Raw genomic sequence first — 19945 nt, forward strand, 5'->3', positions numbered from 1 at the left:
TTGTTATAATATCATTCAGTCATAGGTGGTGCCCCCAGTATTCGAGGTAAAATTATCCACAAGTGATAATTTCAAATATCCTAAAATACATATTATATTCTTCCTGATGCTACATTAGATACTCAAATGTAACAGTGTTGATACCAGCAGTGCTGCCTTCACATCCTCCACTTGACAGACAGCACTCACACAGCCCTGCCCCTCACTAGAAGGTGAACAAATGAACGCTAGTTGACTTTTACAATACTGAGCTGGCTGCACACAGCAAGCGCCGATGCTGAAGGTGCATTTACGACCAGTTTATGTTGAATATGAAAAAGCAAAAGTGCCTTTTGGAACCAGGGAAAGGTGAAGGATGTCAGTACTCAGTGCTACAAAATGGTGGCAACAACGTCAAGTAACATGACAAATTTGGTGAAGCAAGTTAAAGATAGACAACCCACTTATGAGAAATTTGGCAAGGGGGCAGTGAAGCACACGTTCAGCAACAATCAATTTTTAAACAGTTATCCAAATTGTTAAACAAGCCGGTGCACATTAGTCATCTGTCAAAGTAGTGGCTATGGCTTCATCTAAGGCTGATTTTATTTATCAATTTATTTATTTATTATTTTCTGACCAGAAACATGATTAAAACAGTTTTGTTTAACTGCCATAAAATTCCAAGAAAAAAAAAAAAAAAACACTTGAATGCTTTTCTTGAGGTTCAAAGCAGATGATAAATCAGTGCTCGTAGTGTCTCACAAAGACATGGATTTAAAGCAGCTAGTAACATGATCTTTGGGAACAAAAATGAACGGTTGCCAGAGAAACAAGAGTGCTCTGAGGAGCACAATATCCCCCGCTGGAAAATGCTGTTTTGGTACAAGTGCTTGCTACATTCTGATAAGATTTCAAGGACTTGTACCAGTTTCGTGAAATTTGTTCTAAATATGTGAGAAGTTAATTTTAGAATGCAGGCACCAAAACATGAAACTGACAGTGTCTAGGTTTGTTAATCAAGGGCCATAACTGTGATACAATGGGCCCAACTCCAACAAAATAATATGCTTATTAACAACCTATAACAAGGACTTGTACCAAGTTTCACAAATTTTTTTTCACAAAATTGATTTTGAGAATAATTATACCCTTTTTGGGAGGGAGGGAGGGAGGAAGGGAGGAAGGGAGAGACAGACAGGCAGATGGAAATTGCCACAATACAATCCGCCTTCAGACATTTGGCCAGTGCCGGATAAAAAAGTAATTGGAGACGTGTTAGATGTGATGGTATATTGTACTCAGTCGCAGTCTCCCACATTGGCTAAAAGCTTCATACTTGAAGTGTCAGACTCATGCTGCCTTTAAGATGCCTTAAAAAAGTTGGAAACCTCTGGGTTCTGAAAACTGAGTTCACTTGATGAATTTCAAAAACAATATTCATGGACACAGTGACATATTGATCTAAAATTGTTTTTTTTATTTTGTACTACATTTTGTGTGTGTGTGTGTGTGTGTATATATATATATATATATATATATATATATATATACACACACATATATACATAGATCCTTACTCTGGATGGCATTACCCTGACCTCTAGTAATACTGTGAGAAATCTTGGAGTCATTTTGATCAGGATATGTCATTCAAAGCGCATATTAAACAAATATGTAGGACTGCTTTTTTGCATTTACGCAATATCTCTAAAATCAGAAAGGTCTTGTCTCAGAGTGATGCTGAAAAACTAATTCATGCATTTATTTCCTCTAGGCTGGACTATTGTAATTCATTATTATCAGGTTGTCCTAAAAGTTCCCTAAAAAGCCTTCAGTTAATTCAAAATGCTGCAGCTAGAGTACTGACGGGGACTAGAAGGAGAGAGCATATCTCACCCATATTGGCCTCTCTTCATTGGCTTCCTGTTAATTCTAGAATAGAATTTAAAATTCTTCTTCTTACTTATAAGGTTTTGAATAATCAGGTCCCATCTTATCTTAGGGACCTCATAGTACCATATCACCCCAATAGAGCGCTTCGCTCTCAGACTGCAGGCTTACTTGTAGTTCCTAGGGTTTGTAAGAGTAGAATGGGAGGCAGAGCCTTCAGCTTTCAGGCTCCTCTCCTGTGGAACCAGCTCCCAATTCAGATCAGGGAGACAGACACCCTCTCTACTTTTAAGATTAGACTTAAAACTTTCCTTTTTGCTAAAGGTTATAGTTAGGGCTGGATCAGGTGACCCTGAACCATCCCTTAGTTATGCTGCTATAGACGTAGACTGCTGGGGGTTTCCCATGATGCACTGTTTCTTTCTCTTTTTGCTCTGTATGCACCACTCTGCATTTAATCATTAGGGATCGATCTCTGCTCCCCTCCACAGCATGTCTTTTTCCTGGTTCTCTCCCTCAGCCCCAACCAGTCCCAGCAGAAGACTGCCCCTCCCTGAGGCTGGTTCTGCTGGAGGTTTCTTCCTGTTAAAAGGGAGTTTTTCCTTCCCACTGTAGCCAAGTGCTTGCTCACAGGGGGTCGTTTTGACCGTTGGGGTTTTACATAATTATTGTATGGCCTTGCCTTACAATATAAAGCGCCTTGGGGCAACTGTTTGTTGTGATTTGGTGCTATATAAAAAAATTGATTGATTGATTGATATATATATATATACTCAACAAAAATATAAACGCAACACTTTTGGTTTTGCTCCCATTTCATATGAGATGAACTCAAAGACCTAAAACTTTCTCCACATACACAATATCACCATTTCCCTCAAATATTGTTCACAAACCAGTCTAAATCTGTGATAGTGAGCACATCTCCTTTGCTGAGATAATCCATCCCACCTCACAGGTGTGCCATATCAAGATGCTGATTAGACACCATGATTAGTGCACAGGTGTGCCTTAGACTGCCCACAATAAAAGGCCACTCTGAAAGGTGCAGTTTTATCACACAGCACAATGCCACAGATGTCGCAAGATTTAAGGGAGCGTGCAATTGGCATGCTGACAGCAGGAATGTCAACCAGAACTGTTGCTCGTGTATTGAATGTTCATTTCTCTACCATAAGCCGTCTCCAAAAGCGTTTCAGAGAATTTGGCAGTACATCCAACCAGCCTCACAACCGCAGACCATGTGTAACCACACCAGCCCAGGACCTCCACATCCAGCATGTTCACCCCCAAGATCGTCTGAGACCAGCCACTCGGACAGCTGAAACAATCGGTTTGCATAACCAAGAATTTCTGCACAAACTGTCAGAAACCGTCTCAGGGAAGCTCATCTGCATGCTCGTCGTCCTCATCGGGGTCTCGACCTGACTCCAGTTTGTCGTCGCAACTTCGCACAGCCATTGAAGAGGAGTGGACCAACATTCCACAGGCCACAATTGACAACCTGATCAACTCTATGCGAAGGAGATGTGTTGCACTGCATGAGGCAAATGGTGGTCACACCAGATACTGACTGGTATCCCCCCCCCCCCCCAATAAAACAAAACTGCACCTTTCAGAGTGGCCTTTTATTGTGGGCAGTCTAAGGCACACATGTGCACTAATCATGGTGTCTAATCAGCATCTTGATATGGCACACCCGTGAGGTGGGATGGATTATCTCAGCAAAGGAGAAGTGCTCACTATCACAGATTTAGACTGGTTTGTGACCAATATTTGAGGGAAATGGTGATATTGTGTATGTGGAAAAAGTTTTAGATCTTTGAGTTCATCTCATATAAAATGGGAACAAAACCAAGAGTGTTGTGTTTATATTTATATACACACACACACACAGTACAGTAGTATTTGATGCCTCTCCCCACACCCCCTTTTTATTGGCGTGTCACTACAAAATCAGTTCCAACAACAGTGAATATGTGAGTACTGCTCACAGACACATCTATTCTTGTATGGCTAGCGTAGTTGCATAGTATTGAACAATGCTTCCTATCCCTTTCACTCATCTTATTTGCAACGGAACAGATCTTGTGCTCACTTTATCTGAATTCCGAATCTGTTAGTGAAGCTCAGGGCTGCCTGTATTCACCTTAGTTTTCTCACTGCTTCCCTGTCAATTTACTGTCGCTGAACTCATACCTTGGGTGTAGTTATTTCTGGCTGACTGATTCTGCTCTTTATCTCTCTGTTTGAGGCACTGATGACAATGTGCAAGACTGACAAGCTGCACACCCGAGGGCGCTGGACTTACCACAAGATGCCCTGGCTGAAGCTGATGCAGCACACTGCAGTCTGCTTTTGGAATGTACTCTTCCATGAGGACAGCTTGTGCTGTGGCCTACCAACAACATGATGGATGGATGCTGGCCCTGCACTCCAGGGTGCTGGACTTATCTCACAACACCCTGACTGTGGCGTCAATGACTATGTGCTCGCCTCAATAACGCACTTTGTTTTTGATGCTATTCTGGTTTTTCTGTTTCCCGTTTCTTCAGCTTAAGAAAAACATTGTAAAAACCTTGTAACTGCTAGAATGGCCCAAGCAAAGGGTCAACCCTTTGAGTCTGGTCTGCTTGAGGTTTCTTCCTCAAGCAGAGGAAGAAAACTCTTCAGAGGGAGTTTTTCCTTACTATATATATATATATATATATATATATATCATGAAAAAGTGTGGTTATACAACTAAATACTAGTTTAGTGATTCACAGGATTGCTAAAAAAGCAGTTTGAACATAATAGTTTTGAGTTTGTAGAGTCAACAGCAGATGCTACTATTATTGTGAACACCCCCTTTCTACTTTTTTTATTAATAGCCCAATTCATAGCCTTAAGAGTGTGCATATCATGAATGCTTGGTCTTGTTGGATTTGTGAGAATCTACTGAATCTACTGGTACCTTGTTTCCCATGTAACAATAAGAAATATACTCAAAACCTGGATTAATCTTTTTAGTCACATAGCACTACTATTATTCTGAACACTACTGTATATAAAAAATGTATATATATATATATATATATATATATATATATATATATATATATATATATACATACACGCATGTGAAGTGTCTTCGGGTGACTGTTGTGCTTTGCTACTATATAAATATAATGAATTGAATTGAAGATGTAAAGACCAACCACACCATGAAGGAGATTATGTTTCACCATTTTCACTAGATTAGGGGAAATAAACCAGGGACCTCTCACCTCTGACCCATCATCGATAAGTTTTATGTGAGATGTATCTTTCGCCCAGCTAGTTTTGCAGCAATGCAGTTGGTATTTCCAAACAGACTGATTTATGCTGCTCTCTGTCCCATATTTGTTTCCTTTCACGTATTTGCTTTTATGCTGATGGGGATTCATACTCCCTTGCCTTCTCTTGTGGTAAACAATATGTATGTGCTTACATTTCACAAATATCAAGGTTCCCAAACGTGTTAGCCTGCAACAGCAACCAGTAGACAGTGTGCAGAGCAGCAACTGATGATTATACTTTGTTTTTCTACAGTCTTCCAGCTGTTGTTGTGAAAGTGTAGTGACACGGACCCACAACAGGGGGCGTAAATGAATGGACAATGAAAGAGTCGAATATAAACACTTTACTGTTGTGAATGAGCACAACACAGAGCAGATTATAGAATAAATACAAGTCAATGGATAAAGGTGTCCTGTGGGCAGGCTCGACGATAGGAGACGTCCATCTGGAGAAGAACTGGAACCACACGATTTCCACCGCCACCGAACCCGAAGGATACTGGAGCCGCCAGGTCCCGAGTCCCCCAGGTGACCACCGTCTCCGCGTGTCGGATCTGGTACTGCTGGCGAAGAACAAAGACAGTCAAGTGTGGGTGTGTGTACACCCCGTAACAACTAAGGTGGGATTCCACCTCCACCTCTAACACACACTCGTGCAGCGTCTGTCTATTCACTTATCTGGATATGCAGGCTGAGAAGGTTACCTCCAAAGAAGTACGATATCTCGGCGATGAGGTGGAGATGACGTCTGGGTTTTATGGAGTGAGATGATGAAGCATGAATGAGTGACAGCTGTCAGGAAATAATGAGTGACAGCTGTCACTCCCGGCTGTGTCCGTGGCGGCAGCGCCCTCTCGTGCCTGAAGCCCACACTTCAGGCAGGGCGCCCTCTGGTGGTGGGCCAGCAGTACCTCCTCTTCTGGCGGCCCACAAAACAGCTGTGCTGCAAAAGGTGAAAGGCAGAGCATGTACAGTATGTCCTTTTGGACAACTGTATTAACATGGCAACCCGCCACCTCCCTGTAGTCTAAATTCAAGAAAACACACCGATTACTTGTTGGAGGCAATTATACACCAATGAACAAATAGTTATGAAAACTATATTTTGGTACATTTGGTTTAAGAAATGCCCTTAATCCTACACATTCTCGCTTTAAATCTGTCCTCTCCATGCACTGCGCTGTGCATGTGCCCTTTGTTAAACTACAATCCCACTCCCCTCCAGATGCTGTGCTCTGGTCTTTGAAGAGAGACAAAACCCTTTCAAGATGTTCTCAAACACCGACACTGTCAGAGCGTTTGTTGTTCGCCCGATGTCTGAGGTGCCCCTGGTGTCGGCTCAAAAATAGGACTTCAAGACAAATAAGAAGAAATGCTCTTCTACTTGTTTCACTGCTGTTTGGGTTGTGGTGAGGTTCAGGCTGGGTTGAGTCATATTCCAAAAGTGAGAGGGGTGTTTCTGATGCACACGGTCAGTACTCTTTGCAAAGGGCTCTGACGAAGTGATTTGACACTTTATGTTATACTCCTGTTTCTATCTCTTTTCTTTTCTGGAAACTTGAATATGTTGCAGTTCACAAATGCAAACTGACTCTTAAGATGTTTAGATGACACAAAAGAGCAAAACCACCATTTATTATTTTATTTTATATGCTCCAAATTGAGTAAAATCTGTTTTTAATCTACCTTTGACAGTGACTTATGGTTAGTTTTATCTACAAAGTTCCACAATGTTATGACTTTGGATGTTTCTCCTGCTATAACCAGAGTGACACGATGACATGTCTTTGGCATTTGGTCTCTTTGGAGGATCCTTGCGTACTGTTGACTTCGACTTTGTTTCATTGCAGACTGTATAAACAAAAAGACATCGAATCCGGATAAAGCGGAAGAAAATGGATGGATGGATGGATGTTTTGTCTGGCCAAGTTCATTTTTTTTTATGGACCATTCACACTCTGATGATTAGCCTGGTGTTTATCAATGTAGCGTGAAAAGTTGCTTACCGTTGACCAGCACAAAGGTTCACCAGACTCTTCAGGAGCAAACTGACATCAGTCAGGCAATACTGATGTTTGTCGTGGTCTCTGAAAATTTCTCAACATGCCTTAAATCTTCTACGCTCCTGCTAAAACGCCAGCAAAGGTTGAGCTCCGCTACCAAATAGTACACTGTTACAGCACCTCCTCCACCGGCCTCCACTGGGCAATATTGGAGGCTTGACTGAATGTACCACCTCCTCTGGATTCCTTAGGTATGAAGAAATATGAAGAAATGTGAAGGAATAAGCAGAAGCTGTCTCAGCAATGCACCAGTAGGAAGTGACGCAATCGCAGACTTATGTCGGGTTTATACAGGCTACATCACCTGACGTCACAAACGTTGAGTTGATGATGAGTTCCACCAAGCTACGGCACTGCTCTGTGGCGTGCACACCATTCTGTGCCCACAATATAATGGTGCAAGTTGAGCTACGTCCTGTAGTCAGTCAGTGGACCATTGCCAAATGTTACCCTCTGCTAAGCTCCGTCAACCTGCATTGAAGACAGGAAATTTGGACTCCTAGAGTGAGCCTCCTCCAGCGTTTCACAGAGATCAGTGAGAATCTGCTACATCAGTCAGCATCAGCCACTTCACATCATAGTATGAGTAGGATCTAACATACATTTGAGGCCTGCAACACATTCCAAAAATAAGTCTGGACACAAACCCATTTGCTATTTTGTAATGTTGCCATTCCTTCTCACAACTTGAAAGGTGTTCTGGCATTCAGGATACCAAGCGATAAAACAATTTGGGTGGAATTTGATCCCATTCTTCCTGCCAACACATCTTTAAGGTGCGTGGCTGTGATACGTGGCTGTGATACGCTGCCGCACACTGACGTGTGGGGAGTGTCGTTGGACAGAAGTTGTGTAAGCCAGTAACACGTTACACAGTCATCGGTGAAAATTTATTGAAACGTTATTCACAAGTTATGAATAAGACACGTATACATACAATATGCTATGTGTGCATCCAACAGTGAAAAAAAAAAAAAAAAAACCAGTGTACGCCAGCGTTTTTGCTACGGTCGGCATATGCTGTCTAAATCGTCAAGGTGTGACGGGGCCTTCAACAGTGCGGGGTTGTCATCATTGCATTTTTCATTTCAAAACTCTCCAGCAATTTTAGATTGAAGCTGGGAGAGGACTGCAGGCAGACCAGTGCAGTGTCTGTATCCCAGTCTCCTGCAGCCACGCCTTTTAATTTATGCAGAATGTCTGTATGTTGCTCTAAAATCTCAATATAATGTGTGACATTTTGGCCATGTGGCATCTTTCTCAGGGTCTGATCAATCACACATGTGCATTAATGTGGAGGATGCTAGTGGGAAGAGAAGGCCAAATGGATGCCCACATTTTACTTTGCTGCAGCAGATGGATGGTTGCCTGCGACAGGTGGTTATGGCCCAGTTGTCCTGCCTGGGTCGTTGCTATCTGGGACCAAGGCCAGTTCCGTTTAGGTTTAGTAGCTGTGCATATGCTCAGACTTCATTGTCTTGATTGAGTAGTCGATGTCTGCACTCAATATTTTAATTTAGGCTTCTGTGACATACACGATGGACTCCTGCTTGCTCTGTGAGACACACTTAAATGGTCTGGGTGCAACATACTCATATCCACACTCCCCGAGAGCCTCAGTCTCCCGTTAGAGAGCGGATGCAGAAAACAGCTCCTTGTTTCTATTTAAAGCAACAGACACAAAAGCAGGTTGCTGTTAGAGACCTGAATATAGGTGTCTCTTCCGTAGCTGCAGTACCTGAGTATCTCTGGGGCACTCTGACTGCTGGTGACCTGTATTAGTTCCTGATGAGGTGGCGTAATATGTCCCTGTGGTGGGGGCGTGGCTTTTGCTGTCTGTGAGGAGACAGCAGATTGATGGTGGTGGTGCAAAGCTAGTCGCTTGTGCGTTACAAGCAGTTATTCAATTATCAAGCGGCTACTTTGCTTGTGGCAGTTGTAGATTTTTCAGACACACTACAGCTGGGAGACCAGAAGTCAGACAAAAACTAGAAACCACTGAAGAGAAGAGGATCCAGCTGGGAAGGCTGAGTTATCACAGACAGCGAGAGCTGTGGAATTATTTGTGTTTCTTCTGTAAATGAAGGCACAAATGAAATGGCTTGTTTTTGCTAAAACATCTGCATACGACAGACTGTAACTCTGCTGTTAGCTCAGGAGTCAGGGGACTGAATCCAGCTTACTTCTGTCTACAATGTTGAAGCGCTGATAAGCAGCTGAATAGTTTGCCTCTTCCTGGGTATTGTCCATGGGTGAAGTCGGTTTTTGGTATCACTTAAGGGGACCTAAAGAACACTTACAAACTAGCCTCAGTATACCAGTGCCTTCACAACAATCTATGATAGCAATCTCAAGATGACAGCAATAACCAGGCGGGGTTGGGGTCAGTGAAGGATTGGGCAGGGGCAACATCTGAACATCATCCAGTCATATTGGAAAGTATACACAATTATTTTCTGATAATGGAAACTATTTGCTATCCATACTGGTCATTTCCATTTGTACAGAGATCAAACTTAAAGTTGCTTTAATTATGGGTAAAAAAAAATAAATTCAACAATATTGGTTCAGCTAATAGGGCTTAAAAACAGTGGCGGTGCCAAGGGGGAGCTTGGGGGGGCTTAAGCACCCCAATAATGAGCCAAGCTCCCCCTCAACCCCCCCAATAATTCTGCCAATAATGTGAATAGCGACTGACATATTTGTGGATCTCAACTGCAGTTTTGAGCTGAGAATGTGTCAATATTGCGTAACTGAACAAAGTGATGAATATGTGTGTTCAGTGATCCACCAATGCTGAATCACTCTTCACAAATAAAATTTTAAGTTTTGCAAATAAACATTTATTTGTAAAAACCCACACACAAGTTACAAATCAGAAATTTGTGTTTGTGGATCACAAAGCACGTGTACAAATCAAAGCATATTTGTAAATCACCCTCTGTGCATTTGCAAGTATTACTGAGACAAATTTAACTCCATACTCCAAAAATTTAGGTTTCCTAAATATTTATTATGGCCACTCCTAAAACTTCACTTATCTTAATAATTTTATTACTGGTAAATTTTAGAATTAATTTAGATGAGATATACTTATTATATCACAGAAATATATCAAAATTATCTGGAAACTACTTTTTGCGCAGGAATTCATCAAGCACGTCGGCCGCCGCCGCGCACTAACACAGAATATACAGAAGCTGTATATCTTTGTTCGGCCAAAACCTCGGTGCTAAATTGGCAATAAATCTTTGATGTAGACAATTTGTGTAAGGTTGATTCCAAGCATTGTCTTGAGCACCATTTCAGTGAATTCAGTTTGTATACCTATGTGCAAGTTTTACTGAACTTGCAGTCATTCTAAGTGATGTGTGTGTGCATTGATACCACATTTTAGAGGAGCAGATAAGAGATAAGTTAAGATAAGACTTTATTGATCTCACAGTGGAGAAATTCACAATTCGGGAGCACGGGTGACTAAAACATATACCTCAGTATTTATAAAGCAATTCACTATATATTGTTCATTTCGATGACATTTTGAGGAGCCCCTCCAACTTTACCCCAGCCCCCTCAGCCTCCCCAACAAAAATTGCCCTGGCGCCGCCACTGTTAAAAAAGGAACGTTCACCATCTGTTATGTTCAGTTATCACGTTACAGAGTAACATGTCATAAGTCATAGAATTCCAACCTTGTTTGACATTTACTTTGGAGATTGAGCATTCAACATGTTCAAAACTATTCCATTTATTAATCCTATTAGCTTGCATCACCCTTTTGTAAAACTGGAGCAACTTTAACTTTGGACCTCTGTACAAACTGGAATTGACCTTTATCACCATTTTTGCTGTTTTTCCCTCATAACTCCAGAACATTGAGTCATAAACAGTTCAAATGACACCTTTTTGGAATCCCTATGATTAGACAAATATTCAATTTATTTACTTTATACAGCGCCAAATTACAGCAAAGCTGCCTCAAGGTGCTTCACACGAGTAAGGTCTAACCTTACCAACCCCTAGAGCAAGCACACAGGTGACAGTGGTAAGGAAAAACTCCCTCTGATGATTATGAGGAAGAAACCTCAAGCAGACCAGAGTCAAAGGGGTGACCCACTGCTTAGGCCATTCTAATAGTTACAAGGTTTTTACAAAGTTTTTACAAAGCTGAAGAAACAGAAAAAAGAAAATCAAGCACATAATAATATAAAAAGATGAGAAGTCGTTCACACCATCAGTGGGCCTGTCGCAGGCCCTTTCACATAAAGACTGCAACATGCATTATTGTGGTACAACTTCCAATATAATTAGAGCATATTTAAAAAATCCATTCCATGCAATCCTTCTTTGACTCCAAACTGGCTACAGCTTTTTCTCTAGGCTGTGGTACACTGAGGAAAGGATTTTAAGTGTTGTTTTGCCCCCTTAAGTGGTACTAATTAGGTCAAAATTGGATTCAGGCTTCATGGGCTGTGACAGAATATCTGCAGCCAGAACGAGTGGTGCTACATCCCTTCCTGGGCTCAAACTCTCAGTCAGTGGCATGGGAGGCAGGCATTCAAACCATGGGATTCAAACCCTAGGATTCTATCGTCTGTAACGAGAACATCTTTTTGCATCAAGGAGTGACAATTCTGCACTTGCACTGCGCCATCTAATGGCCACCATTACACTGAGTGCAGGGACGTCCACCAGTGGTGTTGTCTATGAACTGAATGCTTATTTTACTACCATAATCAATCAATCAATCAATTTTATTTATATAGCGCCAAATCACAACAAACAGTTGCCCCAAGGCGCTTTATATTGTAAGGCAAGGCCATACAATAATTACGTAAAAACCCCAACAGTCAAAACGACCCCCTGTGAGCAAGCACTTGGCGACAGTGGGAAGGAAAAACTCCCTTTTAACAGGAAGAAACCTCCAGCAGAACCAGGCTCAGTGAGGGCAGTCTTCTGCTGGGACTGGTTGGGGCTGAGGGAGAGAACCAGGAAAAAGACATGCTGTGGAAGAGAGCAGAGATCAATCACTAATGATTAAATGCAGAGTGGTGCATACAGAGCAAAAACAGAAAGAAACACTCAGTGCATCATGGGAACCCCCCAGCAGTCTAAATCTATAGCAGCATAACTAAGGGATGGTTCAGGGTCACCTGATCCAGCCCTAACTATAAGCTTTAGCAAAAAAGGAAAGTTTTTAAGCCTAATCTTAAAAGTAGAGAGGGTGTCTGTCTCCCTGATCTGAATTGGGAGCTGGTTCCACAGGAGAGGAGCCTGAAAGCTGAAGGCTCTGCCTCCCATTCTACTCTTACAAACCCTAGGAACTACAAGTAAGCCTGCAGTCTAAGGCCCCTCCTACATCATTTTCAACCAGTCTCACAAGTGCACACCACAGGGAACCATGCAAATCAATCACCGCCACATTTAAAGATTTGGTTCAAGTTCAACTGCACATTTTCCAGTGGTCTGTTACTGTGCCCAGTCCAAAGCACACATCTGCAAAAATCATGCTGTTTAATGAGCATCATGATATGCCACAGCAGCCAGGTGGATGGATGATCTTGGCCAGCTTATACCCTTGTTTAAAACTATCTTGAGTCACTCTATCAGCAGCACTTCGCATTTTTAGAAGCTACTTCACAGTTATCTGTAGTCAGAGGGATTACGTGCTGCTTCTCTTTTAATCACTTGTCACCAGCCGGCTGCCTGTTGCAGTGTAGCAGGAGACACGTGCAGCTCCTCCAGAGAGCTTTAATTATTTTAAACTTTTTTTCCCCACCGCATGCTCAGAAAACTGCTGTAACGCCACAAATGTCACTTTCTATGATAATTCATATTTCAGAACATGCTTGTTCATGCGTACTAAATATTTATATATTCATTCAAATTCTACCGCTTAGTCCAATTAAGGGTCGCGGGGGGCTGGAGCCTATCCCAGCTGTCATGGGGCGCAATGTGGGGTATACCCAGGACAGGACGCCAGTCTGTCGCAGGGCCACAAACAGACAAACAAACACAGACATACACACACACACACCTAAGGACAATTTCAAAGATTCAAATTCTGATCTCAACGATTTCAAAAAGCTCATATTCTCACACTCAGCGTTCAGTTACAGCTGCATGCTGAAGAACAACACCACATCTCTGCGCACAATGTGCCCAACAGATCCGCACATATGTAAGAAAGATTATTTGTGTAGGTGCCTCGGCAGATGTAATCCAAACAGAGCAAAGGATAAACAGTGTGGCGAGGAGAGCACTCTTCACTCATTCATCATCCATCTGTCAGAACAGAAACAAGCATCACACCCACTTCTTCACTCTCAGGGTTCTTGATGGCTGAGCGGCGGTTGGCTGCTGAGAGAAATCAACCATGTACGGCTTTGATAACGGTTCACGTCCTGGCCAGTGTGACGTCTTTGAATGCTCAAGTGAGCCTCTTCTTGGAAAAACAACGTGCAAATAATACTTTGTCAGAAGGAATAAAATGCCTCCAAGAAAATCCATTCCAACTTGAGCACTGCACACCTTCGCAGTGTGCCATGGAAATGTTCACAGGCTGCACAACCAAATGTCATGTGAAGTAAATTATCAGTTACAGTGTGCAGAAATTTCAGACGTGAACAGCAGCAATGAACTGTGCAGCCTGAAGAATATTAAACAGCAAAAAATGTGATAAATTCATTTTATTAGTTTGAATTCAATTTAATTTATTCCAGCAAATCATAAATTATCTCAAAGTGGTATACATGGGTAAGGGCCCCTTCACACATGCGAATTTGGTCGATTTGCGCAGGAAGTGCGCATGAAGCAGGAATTGTGTGCGAAACGTGTAATTTCATAGCTGCTTCCAACACCTCATACACCTGTTGCTACAACTATTTGTGCACACCAGCGGCTGAAAGACAGAGCGTGCGCTGTGTGAGCTCATCAAACCCTCTCGTGGCAGGTGTCGGCCAAATTCCAGATGAGTGTCCCACGACTATGAAGCTGCAGAGTGTCGGCTCCCCTCACAACACGTGGGCGTGTGTTTCGTACACCCCCCACAACACATCTGTGCATGTGGTTCGCCCCCTGCAGGCGAGGCATCTCTCATCTGATCACAGAGTAACATCTTGATCTGTGCGCTGACAGGACAGGGGGCATGGCTGGCTGCTCACAGCTGTTGGGACACCTGCGGTTCTGGACATCACAGCTGCAGCACACACCCTGTTTTGACGGACAAGCGTGTGTGTGTGCTTGTATGGAAATACATAAAAACATATATTGCTTTTGCGATGGGAGGAGAAACAGGCCGTCTGTCCGTTTGGACAAGCAGGCGATCTGAATGTCACGTCTGACAGGACACGCATGTCGGGTCGGGAGGACTGTGAGCAGCGCGCCGCAGCACCAGAACAAGCCAACAGTATGACAAATATGCCGTTTTCAGTCACACATCGGCAGAAAAATGTCGTACCAAACAATGTTTGGTCAGTTACTACAGCACTTCTTTTTTTTTTTTTTAGAAAATACAATATTCTGCTTGTTGATTTTACCCATTTCATATTCCTGTTACAAAACAGTGATTGTAGCGCAGTGGTAAAATTTCTGTCTGGTAATCAGAACATGTGAGTTTGAATCCTGTGGCATTTTTTTTTATTCAACCAGGGTTATTTAACGGCCCCTTCATGACTGTACATCAGTGACCATGGGTCATCTACAGAGGAACAGATGGATCAAATTTGTATTGTCCACTTGATAAATGCAGTGTTTTTGTATGGTGTGTGGGTATAATCATTTTAAATACGTCCATCTCCATCCTCATATCAGGCAGGTTCTCACAACTTTCACAGCACTGCAAGCATAGCTCAGTGCTAAAGTTTCTGACTGGCAATCAGAGCTTTTGGAAGGCGTGGGTTCAAATCTTGTGGGTGGCATGTAATTATTTATTTTTTTAGTTTCAGCAGCTGCTGTGAAAAGCTGCTTATATTTGCCAAAAATTTACTTCTCTAATGAATAAATAGTTGAGACCCCCTTCTGTCACCACCTAGCTGGTGATGTGTGCATTTCAGGGCTTCTGGTACATTTCCTACTTGAAACCCAAAATTCAGTAAAAAAAAAAAAAAAAAAAAAAAAAAAAAAAGACATTATAAATGTCAGAAATACATGATTTTTGGCATGCAGAGCTTTGACCTCCCAGTATTAATGTACAAAAATTTAGATTTTGAGAGAGTTTTACCCTTTAGTTTAAAGATATGAATGTTTGCTGTAAAAACACACGGAATAATGGAATTTCTCCTGACAAGCACAACGCACAGTTGTGAATAAATATTAGTTTCTCATTATTTTCTTTTTATAAAATGAATTAATTTCTAAATTGAAAAACATAACACACATTGTTTAGCATTAGAAAACTCATACCAGTGCTTCTCAAATACTGCAAACCTTGATGCAAGTTTAATGCTATAATCCAGAAAGAAAAATTCATGTAGGATATTGCATCATATAATTCCTCTCCACTGAGCATACAGTACTATGCAAACATTTCAGGCAAATTTAATGAGTGTGAACTTTTCAAACTTATGAATACAACACACCCATAAACCTAAATGAACACAGTAAATCCACCCCTTTATGCCCAGTGCCTCAGCAAGTATATCCCACTGCTTAAATAGCAGTGTGCACTCTAACACACCCCAAATGGATTTGCACCCACTGTGCAGCTCATTTTTGCATCTGCCAATACATAACGCAACTTCAAAACAGTTGGTTACCACTGGTCTAAAGCAGTGATTCAACTTTTCTGGAAAAATCGGATGAGACCAATACTGGATATGGAGTGTAATGTGATTTCTACCACACTGAAAAAAGAGAATGTTTGAACCAACTTAAAAAGTTTTACAATTTGCAAAAACCTGAATGAATTAAGTTGTTTGAACTTAAGTTTGAAAGCTAAATCAGCTCTAACTTACAAACTTAAGTTCAAACAACTTAATTCATTCAGGTTTATACAAATTGTAAAACTTGGTTCAAACATTCTCTTTTTTCAGTGCAGATATCATCATGCCAACATGCCTTGTTTGAGGATTGATGATCCATATGATAGAAAACACTAATGTGGTTAGCATATGCAGTCATGGTAACTGCAGTGTGAAAGCAAATGGTAATGCTAACTGTTGGCAGTTTCTCTAAGGTGTATGTATATTTAATTAAACACTTTGGGCCTGATTTACAAAAACTTTGTATGTGTGAAAACGTGCAAACATCAATGCACTCATAAAAAAGTGCAAGCTGATTTACAACCAGAGTCTTTCAAATGCAAAAAAAATAGTGTGTATTGTCCATTTTGCATGTTTTTCTTCATTAATATCCAATCTGGGGTTTGTCCACCTGAGTGTGCAAAATTGTGGGAGGGAACATGCAAATAGGTGAAATTTGCACATGCAAGACGATTTATCAAACTCAAAAATTTACAAACCAGTCAGGGAGCACAAAAACAAAACTTAAAGTCAAAAGTTGGTGTTAATTTATTGCACATCACAGACTCCCAGAGAAGCCACCACCTCCTCATACACTGAATGAATTAAAACCATTAATTGTAAACATTGGCTATATATAAAGGGCTGGGTTTGTTTCTTTAAGAATAAATGTCTCCATGCATAACAGGTGGACCACAGTTCTGCACTATTCTGCGCTGAGCACAAAGGATATTTATTGGGGCACAGACACCCGATCATTAATGTCATTGATGTGTCAGGCATTGTCCTTCAAAACACACATACACATATTAAAATCTGTATGGGACATCACAGCTATGCACACAGGACATATAGCACATGAGCACACCCATACACTGGTTATTATAAAAAACAATCTCCTATTTCAGATATTTTATTGTTGTTCCCTCCTCCGTATTTCAGCAAATTGCTGACTAATTATGATGCATTCTGCTGGCGGAAGGAACTGTGAGCACAGTTGTCTTTGTGCGTTCCACCTGCAGAACAGTGGTGTAGTCTACGTGGAACGCAGGTAGACGCCGTCTACTCACCTAAAAAGACCCGGAATTTCCGTCTACCCACTTCAAATTGCCCCGAGGAACATGACGGTGTCAATAAATGAGCGCTTATTGACTGTAATTTTATTTTCTCCCTTTAAAAGACAACCATCAGGCGTCCATCACTGCAGAGTGCACCGTATGTGTCCCATCCCCATTCCCCCCCCCCCCCGTGCTCGCTCTGCTAGATAACAGTTTTAATTGGCTCATAGATAGATGGGGGCTGGGCTACCAGCTAATCAGTGCGAAAGCCGCACACAAACAAGAAGAATGCTAGAGAAAGTATTGATGGTGATTATTACCCGAAAAAATGAAAAGAAAACAGGCCTCGGTTTTAGATTTTTTTTGAAAACATCCACCTGCTGCTTCAGGGCCGATTGATGAAGTTTGCACCCTGAGTGGAGATAAACCTGGCGCTGTCTGCATTGCTGGTAAGTGGGCTACGACAGCTAGTTTTTTTTTTATTTCTTCACTAAGCTAATGGGCCTTAAAACGGTCTAAAAAGCATTATTTTCAATGAGACGCGTTGCTTTTTAGATGCGTCAGAAGCGTCGCGTCAAAAGCCGAGCTAAACCGACGCTTCTGACGGGAGCGCGCATTGCCGCTTGTCGGCAATCTGACGCATCAAAGTTCAATCCAATCCAACTTTCGATGCTCTGAACTGTGACGTACCTTTGCGTTGTCCAATAGGAACTACACGTCGGGCCAAAACATGGAAGACTAGTGGCAGAAACCACTGATCTCTACAATACAAAGGTGTCACAGGACTGCTCATTTATGGAGCAGTTTTCTGAAGAAAAATCCTTGGAAATGTTTTTTGTTGTTGTTTGTTACCTCAGAATTTCTGATTACTCTTAAAAAAAAAGTTTAGAACACTTGTAATTAAAATAGCTAAATGAATCAATAAATGGTTCTTTAGAAACCTTTCATCTGTAAATTAAAACCACCTGTTATTTCAGATTAGATAATTTCTTGTTTAACATAAGGAACCTCGGACATTTATTTTTAGACAAAATAACATGGAAATTTGGACATTTTTTAAGTCTGGTAGATTATTTATATCTCATTTCAACCAGAAAAACAAACACTGTAAATAAATACAAATGTTTATTATAAATGCAACAGGAAATAATTTAACAATGACTGCAGTGTGATTGTAAAGTAGGATTTCTGTGACATAAACCTCATGATGAATTTTTTTAATGGTCATTTCAACTTGTAATTTTGCCAAAATATGTAATTGCCTTTAATGTTGTTATCAGGACAGAGTCATTTCTAAAATATGAATTTGAGCACAATAAGTGGAGAGCTTCTACTTGTGCAAATGTCTTTTGACTTTGATTCGTGGACATTTTTAATGATCCGTTCATTTGTTGTTAAAATATAAAATGAAATAGCTTTTTAAAAAATAATAGAGTTTTGCCCGTAATCTACAGATGTCTCTTGAGCTTGAGTCCCATTGGCTATTGGGTAGTATAGTTTTAAAATGACTGGAATTGGTAAGTGGCATATTCTCTGGTATTAGTTGCATGGTTGTCTTCATACTGTACTTTTGTGCCACTGATTTGGCCTACAATGTTTTTGTCATGGATTGAAAAGGTTTCTGCAAAGTAAAGCATCTACCATATTTTCATTGTTGTATGTGAATTTTCTGGGAGCGAGCTTCTGTCCTTCAGCCTAGCTGCTGTTTTAATGGAACTTAACGTATACTAATACTAGCTTGTTTATACTGGGTAGGTTTCCTTATGGACCACAAAGCCTACAGGTTCCAGTTCCCCGTCTGGACCTGATGATGGACTGTCAACTTCAACAGACATTGTGGTAGGAGGCGTGAGGCTCTGCAGCCAGTGCATGCTCATGTGTGTGTTCTGTTTTGTTTTTGTTTATGCGTCTAAACTGTACACAAACAACATGGGGGCATGCAGATTATATGAAGGGTGAATCTTGCAGCTGCTGAATTTGGCAGTACAAGCTCATATCCGGTACTAAATAGAGGGAGGAAAAGTAAACTCTTGCAATATACTTAGTTGGGAGGCAATAATCTGCTCCTTATTATTGTTAAGAGAACTTTTCTTTCTTAATAACAAGGAGTCACAGTCACTTTTTTTTGAGTGACTGTGACTTAAAGTTGTCTTATTTACTGTTAAACAATACACAGTAGTATAGAACAGAATAGGTTTTATTGTCATTGTATACAAGTGATACAACGAAATTGCAGTAGCTTGCATATGATACTATTGGCTGGATTTAAACATTGTTTATTCCTGGTATATGACCTGATTAAATTTCTTTGTTAAATTAGGTTTTCAGATGCCAAAAAATAAATGTATTTGATCTTTGTATTTTTTTAATCACTCTTTTAGATTTACTGTTGTATATTGTATTTTGCAATTGGTGCAAATTACTTACATTCTGACACGTTTCTCACATTTATAATGGCAAATATAGAATATAAATGATCAGATGGAAAGTATAGATCTATTTGTTGTTATGGTGTTAAAAATGTTAATAACCGGGGGCGCATACGCACGGGGTTGATGACGGGCAAAAAACACAGTCTACCCACTTCAAAAATGTAGACTACACCACTGCTGCAGAACGCAACATAATTCTTCACACGTTTGCTTAAATATCATAGATGGAACAATAATTTG

At 41.0% G+C, this 19945-nt stretch overlaps 1 protein-coding gene and 1 long non-coding RNA gene across 2 annotated transcripts in view; one reads left to right on the forward strand and one right to left on the reverse strand.

The window, feature by feature from the left end:
- LOC117514727 (CUB and sushi domain-containing protein 3-like) overlaps nucleotides 1-19945 on the reverse strand; it is an 885172-nt gene that overhangs the window by 673072 nt on the left and 192155 nt on the right. The window lies entirely within an intron of this gene.
- Nucleotides 930-18098, forward strand: LOC117514728. Its single transcript, XR_004561948.1, has 3 exons — nucleotides 930-1013; nucleotides 15913-15916; nucleotides 18088-18098. It is a non-coding gene; the product is annotated as an uncharacterized LOC117514728 (long non-coding RNA).

This window comes from Thalassophryne amazonica, chromosome 7 (genome assembly GCF_902500255.1).
Source record: "Thalassophryne amazonica chromosome 7, fThaAma1.1, whole genome shotgun sequence".
NCBI lineage: Eukaryota > Metazoa > Chordata > Actinopteri > Batrachoidiformes > Batrachoididae > Thalassophryne > Thalassophryne amazonica.